Genomic DNA, 13,112 nt, shown 5'->3' on the forward strand with positions numbered 1-13,112 from the left:
TATTGGGAAGAAATGCAGGTGTGGGCATATCCATGGTCCTAGCCCTGTGCTAAAATAGCCCCCCTGCTATATGCCCAGCAAGGCACAAGATTCAATCTAGTGCTTTTTGGGAAGAGACACAGTTGTGGGCTTCCCACATTATTACCTGTGAGCCTTTTGTTTTTTCTTCTGTATTTTTATTTATTTATTTATTTTTGCTTTTTTTTTTTTTTTTACCTCTGTGTGGACACAGAGGGATGATTCCCACGTAATGGAGAAGAATTTACCTGATGCCTCAAGACGCATAATCTGTAAATTATTGCTTATTGGGAAGAAGTGCAGGTGTGGGCATACCCATGGTCCTAGCCCTGTGCTAAAACAGCCCCCCTGCTATATGCCCAGCGAGGCACAAGATTCAATCTAGTGCTTTTTTGGGAACAAACACAGGTGTGGGCTTCCCACATAGTTACCGGTGAGCTTTTTGGACTCCCCTTTTCTTTTGAGTTATGCGAGACTTTACAGAACTCTACAGAACTTCTGCAAAAGGGCCGTGGGTATGCATATGGGCTAGTTATAACAGCCTGAAGCTGGTGAGTATGATTCTTCATTATCTACTGTGTGTAGTGCACTGGGAAGTCTGCATGCTAATTAGCTAATTATGTCCCTCAGCTGAGAGCTATTGGGGCTTTGGCTGGAGTTTCCATCCAGCTAATTAGCCACTCTGATAAGGTGCAGGTGTGCCTTCGCCCCATTTTGCTATTGCTTTTTAATATTTTAAGCCTTGTATGGGTGACCCTGCATCCTCTGTGCAGACACAGAAGTTATATTGGCACCTCCAGGAAGGGCTAGAGGTTGCACTGCTCAAGCAGTATGGCACCTCCTTCCTTCTCATGAGTCTGCTCTTAACAAGCAGTGTTCCACCTGGATATTCCTGCTGACAAGCCTGAGCTATCTGGTAAGGTGCCTGTGTTCCCCTGACTTCTTGTATTATCTGAAGTCTTATGTTGTGAGCTGGAGTCCTCTGTGCAAAATACAGTATTGGCTCTTGCTACACTTTAAGTAGTGGCTGGTGAATCCCCCTGCCTAAGCAATGTGGTACCTGAATCCAGAGATTTTGATTTCTCAGTATCCATTGTGTATTTGAAACATTAATTTCACTGGAAAGTCTGCATGTTAATATGCTTAATATGTCCCTCAGCTGAAAGCTATCAGGGCTTTGGCTGGAGTTTCCATGAAGCTAACTAGTCACTATCTGGTAAGGTGCAGGTGTTCCTTTGGCCCATTTGCTATTGCTGTTTAATATTTTAAGTTTTGTATGGGTGAACCTGCATCCTCTTGGCTGACACAGTGGTTATATTGGCTCATGTGCTCAAGCAGTATGGCACCTCCTTCCTTTCTTATGAGTCTGCTCTTAACAAGCAGTGTTCCACTGGACTGGATATTCCTGCTGACAAGTCTGAGCTATCTGGTAAGCTGCCTGTGTTCCTTCTTATATTATATGAAGTCGTATGTTGTGAGCTGGAGTCCTCTGTGCAAAATGCAGTTACACAAGGTACTAAGTCTGTATGTTAATAAGCTAATTATGTCCCTCAGCTGAAAGCTATCCGGGTTCTAGCTGAAGTTTCCAACCTGCGGACTTTTCATTGCTATCAGGTAATGTGCAGATACTCCTCAGTTTGCTTCTGTTGTTTCTATTGTCCTCTGTGCAGACACAGAGGTTATATTTGCCTTTTATTACACTGGGTGCTTGCAGGGTTGGCTGGAGGCTTGCACTGCTGAAGCAGTATGGTAGCCCCTTCCTTACATTGAGTCTGCTCAGTGCTGTAACCTGATGTCATTGGGCCCCACAGCAAATTCATTTTAGGGCCCCTAACATATCCAGAGGTTGTGCTTTTTTACCAATACATATTGAAATTGCTCTTTATTTGGGCCTCATGGGTCCCTATACCTTTTGGGCCCACCTGCAGCCGCAGGGTCTGCTTCCTCTTTAGTTACGCCCCTGAGTCTGCTCCTTAGAAGCAGTCTGCCACCAAGGATCTGTCTGGATTATTCCTACTGTCTAGCGCATATTATCTGGTTAGGTTCCTGTATTCCTCTGACTTCTTGTATAGTTGCCATCTGAGGTCTTAGGTTTGTGAGCCCGAGTTCTCTTCGCAGACACAGACACAGTAGGCAAGTGTGCTCTTATTACACCTGGTATTTCCAGGACTGGCTAGGGGTTTGTTCTGCTGTAGCAGCATTGTACCCCATTTTTTCCTATGATGTTTCCACACTTAACAGGCAGTGTTCCGAGTTATATGGTGTCTTTTTGTGTGATATAGGCCTTCTCTTAGATATTCTATTCCCATCTGGTGGCTTTTGTTGGGAGCCCAGTTGTAGTTATACTACATCTACTGAGTTTTTGTGACTGTAGGTTTCCCTTCTTTAATTGTTGGTAGATTACTGTTATGTCTATTGGCACCTTCTCATGCTTGAAGCCAGCTTGTAGTCTATGGCCCTTTGTGTGGCCTCGGGCATCTCGCCAGGGAGCTGGGTTTGTGTGGCCTCTGGCTTTCATTATGGCCCTTGGCTTGGGTTAGAGCCCTTGTTTTGGTCCATGGCTTTTTACCATGGTCCTCGGCTCCTGGGTCTGCTGGCCTTTTACAAGGGCCCTTGTTCTGCTGGCCTGTTGCATGAGCCTTTGGCTCATGTGGTCTTTTACCCTTGGCACATTTGTTTGGTTGTCCTTTTACCTGGGTTATTATGGCTGCGGGCCTGTTTTCATGGCCCTTATCTTAGGTGCTTGCTTGCCTTTTACCAGGGTTCTTGGGCTGTTGGCCTTTTCTGTGGCCCCTGGCTAAGGTGGCCGCTAGTTTTTATTATAGTCCTTGTGGGCTTGTGGCTGGCAGTCTTGGCTGTGACCTATGGTGCATAGGTCACCAGCCAGGCTGTGGCGGCTGATAGGCATGGTTACTATTCTTGCGGTGGCCCTTGGTGGGCATGTCTGTTTGCTTTGCGGCAATCCTTGGCAGGACAACAGCCATTGGTTTTGTCTTGTCTGCAATCCTTGCAGGCATGGTTCTGGTTACACCAGCAGTAGGCATGATTGACTATTTGGTTGGATCTAGCATGGGTTGTACCATCAGCTGGTGTTTGCTCTGAGTTTCACAGCCCATAGCTAATTTTGTTGCTGATTGGTATTCAGCAGCTGATGTTGGTCATATGTTGGCTTACAGCTAACCTTTTCTTCTGCCTTACATGCATTGTTTTTGGTCTTGTATGCCACTGCTTATTATCAATAAGGCTGGCTTGTGGACCAGGGTTTTGCAAGTTCAACAACTGACGTGCTCCGTTGTTGCATGTATGGAAATTTACTTTTGTGTCAGGTGCCAGTGCAGTTGGTTACCTTGTCCCTAAGGGTGGCATTCACAATAGCTGACTTATTTACTATTGCTTGTGTATTCAAATTCCACTCTGGTTTTTTGCAAACACTTCAGCTGACGGGCATCTTGGCCTGCTAGTGTGACAATGGCCTTGCACATCTATGTTGGAATACATAATAGCTGGCTCCACCACTGGTTGCATGTATGGTGGCTGGCTATCTCTCAGTGGATTGTGCATCATTGCTGGTTGGTACCAGTTTTTGTAGGCTATAAGCTTCTGGCATGCCTGATTTTGGATTGTGATCCCAGCTGTTGGCTGGTTCAGTAGCTTCTATGTATGGTCACAGGTTTGGTTCAGTTTTTGCATAAACTGTAGCATTGTGCAGCTTGAGCTGTAGTGGCCTTGGCTTTTGTGGGTGTTTTCTAGAACTGTAATTGGCTTGGGTCCCGTTGCTTGCTTGTGTAGCAGTTGGCTGGGGCAACAGCATAGCTTACTGGTAGATGGCTTTAAGTCACATTGGTTGGTTCAGCAGCTTATCCTTGTGCTGTTGTATACCCAGTTTAGATTTGGTGGTTGGTGGAGCTACTGGGCTGTACCAGCATGGCTCTACAATGGTTACAATGATATGCTGATTTATGATAAACCAGAGTTGGTGTTCATTTAGTTAAGTCTTCATTAGGTATTATTAGCATGGAGTTAGTGGATCTTGGACTGATCTCTGGTGTAGAGGTGACTCCGGTCAGCACTGGTTTGAGCTGCTTCCATTAAGATGCAGGACCAGGCTAATGTGGGCCAAGTCTTTTTAGGGCCACTTGCTATTGCTGAGGATCGTGTATTTCTCCAGCACTGGTGATAGATGCATTCAAGTTGTGTTTAGTTTCTGATCTGATTGATTTCCTGGTGGTTTCTAGGGTGTTTTAGTTCTGAGATGGCTATTGCCATCATTCTGGTTTTGTCCTAGGCACCTTTTTTGTTTTAACAGTTGCAGGATTTTTGTTCTTCCCCAGGTGGGGTTTTGTCAGATAACCATATTGCAGGTATCCCTCTAGTCACTGAGGGAACCTTTTTAAACAGAATATGTTTATTCTTAATCTGCAATGCTTGATCCTCAAGTACCGGTCTCTGTCATTTTGTGGTTAATTTTGTAGCTCTTGTTAATCGTTTACCATGTCCTAGGACATGTTCTTGTGCCTTTTATCTACCCTTTTCAGGAGATATACATTTATCAGCTCCCCTGTTGGATGGATGTGATGCTGGCCTTTTCTCAGGGCCTCCTTAGCATCAGTTTGGTTTTTGCATTATGTTGGTTATTCCCACCCCTTGTTTTCGGTGCATGGCTTGGTAGATCCCATGTGTACTGACATGGAGGGACGTAGAAGAAATAGAGAATTTTACTTACCTACTTGACGTAAATTCCTTTTCTTCTAGTCCCGACATGTCAGTACAGGGTTTCCCATCCCAATTATTTATTTTGGTTACTGTACTGCTATGGCAAAAGTATAACTGTGGTGAGGAGGAGGTCATGTGGTCTTATAGGTCATGATTCATTTTGATTGGCTATGTTATAGGTCCTACCTCCAGGTCTGGGAGGGGCAATGCCCCATGTGTACTGACATGTCGGGACTAGAAGAAAAGGAATTTACGTCAAGTAGGTAAGTAAAATTCTCTATTTGATGGTGAAAGCCATGGTTTGGCAAGTGTTTTCTTTTAAATAAAAAGAACTAAACCTACCACGGAGCATAGGAAGCAGCAATGAAAAAGTAGATAACCATTCGATCACACATGTGGAAGCAGTGTTCAACTGACCTGTAATTACAAGAGACAATTATCTGTAAATTACTGTAAGGACAGGGGATGTTAGAAATGATGCGGTATAATAAACTGTTGGTTTAGTGCTACATTACACTCTCAATTACTCTGAATGCCTGGAAGCAAAAGGAAAAAAAGCTTACTGCCCTTCATTTGGTTAATTAAATAGTTTTAGGTCATAAGGGTCAGAGCCTCACTGGATTATTACAGTGAGAGGAGAACTGCTGGCAAGAGGATTTCACTAAGTAACTGTTGCTAAAATCCATGGAATGCACTCCAGTGTTCCAAAACTCAGACTTGTACAAAGACAACTGGCACATGTTTGTTTTTAACCCAGGAAATCACATCACCTAGTTTAGAGGTGGTGGTAGATTCTGCACATCAATTGGCACAGCACTCAATTTGGAACAGAAGACAGGAAGGGCTAAGTTGTGGATTATGCAACTATACTGCACATTTTGACACAAGTGCCTTTAATGAAAGCAACGTTACACACACACTGCAGGGAAAGTGCCACCAACACCACAGCTGCACTTGCGGACAAACATGAGCAATAATATATTTATCTGTATGGATTATGTCACATATTTCTCAGACAAGCAGTAAAGAATGTGGGCACTGTCTCTGTGTATCTATGTTTAATGCCATATAATGTAGTTTTCATCTGGCTACTCTGGAGTGAGGACAAGCTAGTGCTCAGGTATCTGTGGTGATTTGCTCCTCAAGTCTGGAGAATACCACACTCATGCCGGCAACATGGCATTCATATCTATACTTTATGTTTTGGGTAGCCGAGGATGAGTAGAGTTTAACAGTGCTTTATAAGCAGAGACCCATGCAGCCATTACACAACAGTTACTTTCACTTTTAAGCTGTCAGGAAGTATGCACAGTATGTCTGAACACAGTGACATCTACAGGCCATTTGTATAAACACCACATATACATAATAAAATATGCAGGAAAAGTAAATATAAAAGAAATCAGGAGTCCATTTTAGTCGTTCATTTATACCTTAGGTGACTCTTTTTCCAGGTGACTATATGGAACACAGTGGACACTATAAAAAGGGCACAGAGGCCCATCCCATAAATACAGGCCGTTATCTTTTCCCATCGATCATCAGACAGGCGATGTAGCAGGGCACTTCCCACAATAGATGGGACAATGAGGAACTGGGAAAAAGAAACATAAAACCTTTATGGTTAGTACAAAACTCACTAAAGCCACATAACTTTTTGGTTATTTTGTCCCTGAATGTGTCTAATGAAACTCTTGTGCCTAATTTGTATCAGCAGAAAAACAATTATCATAATTATACAGCACTCTAGGGAAATGGCACACCTTGCATTTCGGCACCCATGCTGAATGTCCTCTGGCAAAGACGACAAAATGGCAAACATAACTTTGCGTAGGTGTCAGTGTAAAATAATTGTAATGTTCACATAAAGCAACTGAAGTATAAAAATGTAAGTTCTGCATTTAATAAAAAGAAAAAAAGCATCATGCATCAATGGTATATGCCATAAGGTAATACTATTTGCCCTTAAGCCACTGTGACTTCTCAATCCACACTCTGCCAGACACTGGCCAAGAAAGAGGGAAGTAGGAGCTGAGCCCCCTAACAGAGACTGTCTAAATAATCCCAAATGGAAATGAAATACATGCACAGTCATACTGTTACTGGAGTTCAGGTTAATGAGCTAGAGACACTTGTTTTTTTAAGATTTTTAGATTATTCATTCAATTCACTAATAATTTAAAATAGTTATGCCAATGCTCATTAAATCCCGGATGTAATGATGTCACTCATTCATTGGCTATGGTTTACATTCCATTTAGAGAGGTCAAGATTTTTGCTTTATGAAAGAAAAGTGAAGAAAAGAGAATATTAGGCGGTTACAAAAAATAGCAGTGTCTGCATTCTTCTTTACAAACTCATTCACTGAACTAATATGTAGTTGTATAAGCACTGTCTCTGAGAAATGCTGCACATCTGTGTTGCATGGAGTCGACAACTTCTGGCACCTGTTACATTTCACAATTCTTCTGCATTTCTTGGTTTTGCTGCAGAAATAGCATTTGTTATTTAAACTTTTTAATAAAAATACGCTGTCTGCAACGACCCATTTTACAGAGAGAAATGCACTATAACCAGCATTCACAACATTTGCTGCCTTCATTCCTTAAATAAGGGCCATAATTCACGCCTTTTTTTTCAAAGAATGAATGACCTCACTAATTGAACTCCACACTGCTACTATTTGGAACACGCTATTATTATTTTAAACACTGGTATTATATTGAACAAGCCTCAATTAATAATTCAAATACAAAGAATAAGCAGCATGCATGCCATGACTGCTGGTTTTCTATTACTCTTCTACACCTATTAGTAAACTATTGTATATGTAGAAATATAATTTCTCCCAAAAACAGTGATTGATCAGGTTAGTAATGTTGGACTGCTATTATTTTGAACGCAACTGTATGTGTGGTAAATATCTAAAAATGTAAGTTCACCCCAGACAAACATGTATATTAAGAAAGCACAAATTTGCAGAATCCAAAATGGGTAAATATGTTTTTCTTCTCCAAAATACGAAAATACAGAAATTGTCTTGCACTGTACAGCACTTATGTATGAAGATAAAAATGCGTAAATATAAAAAAATAAAGCGAAAATGCAGGATATTCTGAACAGTCCAATATGCATATGATTCCTGAAGAACTATATGGCTATTAGATGCCCAAAACAAAATACTGCACATAAATAACTCAGGAAAAATGCAGAATACAATAACAAATTCACTAAGATCAGAGGTAAAAATCCCCCATTGTGCTATATAAGCTTTAGTCTGATATCAGATGATGCCCTTTCTGTAGGAAAATGTTGGCGTATACTGTTCCTTTAATACATTGTATAATGCTATAAAGCAGAAGCTTAATCTTTCTACAGAGGGTTGTGGATATATAATGGATAATATTTGTTTGTCACATTGACACTGTGTTACAAAAGGGCTAGGCGAGTCTAATGAAAAGCTTGTAGCTCTATGTGCAGCGAGTTCTATGTAAGTGGCACAACGACTTGGCTCTGCTTATCAGAACCTTTAGCAGTTGCTAAACAGCAGTAGGACATGTAACATCAGCCAAGCACATTGCTCTGGTTTAAATTTCATTTCCTCCGCGTACCCACCACATTAATACTGGGACATGCTGTTAGATGCAACCCTACAGCAAAAAATACTAATCCGCAACTTGTACAAAATTGCCAATATGGGCTGGTACAGACCTTAACTTGACGAGCTTAACTGAGAATTGGGAAGGTTTAAGTGTGCCAGCAACTAGTTATGTGCAAGCCCATCCGCAATAACTTTTTTGCTGGTGGTTGGTTGGCCAAACTTTTGCCGTGTCGCTCATGTTTGCAATGTCAGAGCATACTTCCTGCTCCTCTGCCAGCCTGATTTTGCTCATATATAGTCTTGCCCCCATCCTGATCACTTCAGTAATGTCAAAAAGGAACAGGCATGATTATATAAAGAACAACGACTTGTCAGGTTGATCTGGGTACAGGTTGGACATGGGTCAATCTGTACATCACTACCATGGATGTGTCGGACCAAACTGGAGCACAGCCTGGGTTTGACTCTTTTTTTCTGATATACAGATACCCATTCTACCTCGCTGGCAGAGCCCACCAAAGGAGTGGTCTGGTTGGGCAGAGAAAGGTACCTCAATAATTGCATAATTAATACTTAAGCTTTAGTAATTTAACATCCAATCAAATATTCAATTTCAAGCAGAGGATTAGTAAATGGGGAAATGCAATAAAAGTAGTAAAAGTAGAAATTAAAATTGCACAAATAAGAATGAAAAGTCAAATTTTGCAGCGTAATATTCATTAGACTGTTTTTGCATTGCGAATTTTAATTGCCTATTGCACACTTTTAGGACATGCTTGAAGCTACTCCATATACTACTAATATCTCTGATTTTAAGTTTTCTTGTCCCCTTCACAAGTGCTGCTTATAAGAAGCAAGGAAAACCATCCATGAAAATCTTGATAAATTATTTACGTTTCTTATCCACAAAGAACCTTTTAACAGAAGCACAGGGGAATGTGATATCCATTGCTGAACTCATAAAGCTTCTCACTGGTTGCCAACGTATTATACTTTCTAGCACAAATCAGAATGGCTGCTGAACACTTTCTCTGCCAAACCAGTTTTTTGAAATGCTCCTATAAACAGACAAACAACTTTATGTTAGGGGTTTTCCTGTAGTGATTGTTAAAAAAATTTACTTCCTGGGTGTCTGGCATAGGTAACCCTGGCACCTGTACAACAAAAAACAAGGTAAAATCCACCAAAAAACAGAAAACTGCCTTGGAATATCAGCATGTCTACATCATTCCTAAAATTAATCCTAAAAGGAACGTTCCCTTTAATCTATCTTCAAAGTCTATGGAAGGCTAGGTTGGTACACACACAGTTTGAGAGAAGGTAATTTTGGATACTTTACAGTTGGCAAATTTGTAGGGTCATAGTTCACACAATAACTTCATGTCCTAAAAGTTCAATATGAACAAAGCACATGTTTTTGTTTGAATACAAAACAATAATGATGGTACTGGAGAAAATATACTACTTAACTGACAATGTTATAACAATGGCAACTCCTGACGGTTAATGCTACAGAAAATCTGCAGACTGTTTTTTGAAACACAATGAATGACTTTAGACCAACACCATCTTGCACAGTAATTGCAGACTGGTATAAACATATATCTATTGTACCTTTTATATATTTATACTGATGGCCACTGCTCAGATATAATCAAAACAGTTATTTGGGGATCACTTTGTAAGGCAATCTGTAGTCTTTGCAAGGCACAACACTGCAGAAAATGTAGCCCCACTTGGTCTGTATTAATCTGAATCATATATATAAGATCGATACTTATATGACAAAATCTGATGTGACTGCCATGTTTGCAAAGTTAGTCAAGGTGAGGCAATGGAGCCAAACGTGGGGGAAATTTAGCCTATGTCCCTGCTAAGTTGAATTCAATCAACTGCAATTCCCCAACCACCAATGCTAGAGACCAATAAAATTGCAAAATCACAGCCCTTTTATGGCACCCCAGGAATGCTTTTTCATGCTTGTGTTGCCCCCCAACTATTTATGTTTCAATGTGGCTAACAGGTAAAATATAGGTTGGGGACCCCTGCTCTATAACAATCACAACAATTGAGCCTCTTGATATTTAAAGCCACTTCCACATGCTGGTATTTAAGGCCATTTTTGTTTGGAAAAAAAGGCTAGAATCAAAAAACAAAGCATTTATTCTGTGTTCTGGTTTGGCCAGTTGCCTGCAACCTCTGCTCCCAGAGCTACCAGAACTATTTCATGAAAGGTTGGAATGTCTGTATGTTACTTACTGCATGTGTGTAGCAGTTGGCTGCATGTTCATACCATGTCGGCTTGTATCGACAGTTGGCTGGGGCTCTGTGGTTCATGAACCTGTGGGTAAAAAATTAAAGATATAGTCACACTGTTACATTCTTTATTCAATATGGCAGCCACTATGGAATCTTTGCCTTTGTTCTTTGCTTTCTATATCATGTATGGAACTGCCTAGCACAGAATGTTTATCTGAAACGTATAGACCATTTGCTCTTATTGAATTTTGCATTCAATTTATGGTGGTTTCCTTTTGTATCTTCTTCACAAAGCCTGGAGCAGGAACAAGAAGCAGCCATTCCATAGGCTATCTAAGGAATACTATTACATACCTCCCAACATTTTGAAAATAGAAAGAGGGACAAAAAGATTTGGCCCATGGAGCGCGTGGCAAAATGTTTGACCATGCCGATTTCGTGACCACACCCCCTAATTACAATGTTCATTTTACTAAATTTGGCAGGTTATGAACACATTTTTGTGGTTTTTGTGTGTTATTACAGTTTTGCTAATGAAGGTGAATTGCTCTTTAAGCTGCAAGTCACAGTTTCCCCAAGAGACCTACTTATTTTAAATTGTTACAATTGTTTCTTTGCTTATTTTAAATTGTTACAAAACTATCTGCCACATATTCTGGGCCAATTAAATTTTAGAAACGTTTTATGGCTGTTCAGTGCAGGTGATCAAAGAGAAAGTCAGGACATTTCAGTAACAATCCAGGACTGTGGGTTGAGCTGTCAAAATCAGAACTTCCCTGAGAAAAATGGGACAGGTGGGAGGTATTCTATCATTATGGCAGTGGGAAAGTGTTTATAGTTGTAGACCCATTGCAGCTATAATTTGTCAGGTAGATTATATCTGTCCCTGTCCCATTCCCCAATTCCATGACACAGCAGCACAGTGTTCCACTTAATCTATTCTACAGTGAAACCACTTTCTTCAGCAGTGGACATGGTCAAGTTATGGTCCTTCAAATTTGTCTGCAACAACTGCAGAAAACTGTTTATAGTTTCAGTGAAATCTGTAAGGCTGTAGGTTGCCATGTCATGTATAGTTTAAAAGCTTTTTTGACTGAATTTCCCTTATAACATTCCAACATAAATATCAGGTAGTCTGTTTTGCATAAGAGCTGTTGGTGAAAAAAGGATTTACGCCCACGTGCAAGGCAATCCTAGTGGAAAATTTCATGATGCTATGGAAAACAGGGACTGTTTCTACAAATACACCACAATTTGTTTATTTCAATACCTTTTTTGTCGTATCCGCTTCTGTGTCAACAGGCCATGAACTCTTAGCCTATACAAATGCCATTGAGCCCCAAGCATTTGTTTTTAAAGTATCTGTCCTACAGGAGCCAAAAAAGCCCAGCTATTTTATTTTGAGCAGTACTGAAAGAATCCATGACCACCATATCCTCCTATAACCCAAATCTGAAAAAGTTAATAATTGTCATTGTTTGGTTTTTGTGACTATTGTGAATTCTATACATGCTTAAACTTATACATGCTTAAACTTACTTACTGGGCTGTTTTATGCACATGATAAGATGGTGCTTGTAGTTAGTAGAGTAGTTATAGGGGCAGTATACTCTTCATATGTTGCTAAGGATAAGAACAGCAAATCTGACATGCTGAAAATGAATTACAATTCATGATTTTCATTTTTTTTTTGTTGTTATACAGTTTTCCTAAGCTGACATTTAGTGTTAGTTATTCTCTTTTTGCCCCAGCCAATGAGGCAGCAGCAGCATGTCAGGGAACATTTATGGGACCCAGGACAACTACAAACTTTTAGTGCTTAAAGGAACAGTAACACCAATAAAATGAAAGTGTTTTAAAGTAAGGAAAAGATAAAGTCCTGTTGCCATGCACTGGGAAAATTGGTGTGTTTGCTTCAGAAACTCTACTATAATTTATATTATGAAGCTGCTTTGTATTCATGGAGGCAGCCATTCAAAGCTAAAAAAAAAAGAGAAAAGGCACAGGATACATAGCAGATTACTGATAAGATGTATAGTATACAATTGTATTCTTCGGGATTATCAGTTATCTACTCTGTATCCTGTACTTGAATGGCTTACCCCCATGGCTACACAGCAGCTTGTTTATATAAACACTTTAATTTTATTAGTGTTACTGTTCCTTTAATGTTGACTCCTAAATAGGGTCCAGTTCAGAACAACCACTGTCCCTCAGTGGAGGAATTAGGTCCACAAAATGCAAAGGATGTATATAGTCATTAATTCGAACATTCTTCTGATGGCATAATAGCACAAATCAAAGGCACTTCAATTCAGATGGCTTATTTGGAAATTTCACAAGAAATGACAACACTAAAAGCAACACCATTAACCTAAATCTTTTGTGGATTTTCCTTTTTCACTGGTATTAATCAGCAAAGAAAATAAATATCTATTTTCCCAAACTGGCAAAGTGTACAAAGATGCTTTTAGTTCTACGAATAATCCTTTTACTGCTTATTCACGCATCTGAAATTTGT

The 13,112-nt window shown here is 40.2% G+C and overlaps 1 pseudogene; it reads right to left on the minus strand.

Moving 5' to 3' along the window:
* LOC108704137 overlaps positions 1 to 13,112 on the minus strand; it is a 34,329-nt pseudogene that overhangs the window by 8,913 nt on the left and 12,304 nt on the right.

Source organism: Xenopus laevis, chromosome 9_10S, assembly GCF_017654675.1.
Source record: "Xenopus laevis strain J_2021 chromosome 9_10S, Xenopus_laevis_v10.1, whole genome shotgun sequence".
In the NCBI taxonomy this organism is placed as follows: domain Eukaryota; kingdom Metazoa; phylum Chordata; class Amphibia; order Anura; family Pipidae; genus Xenopus; species Xenopus laevis.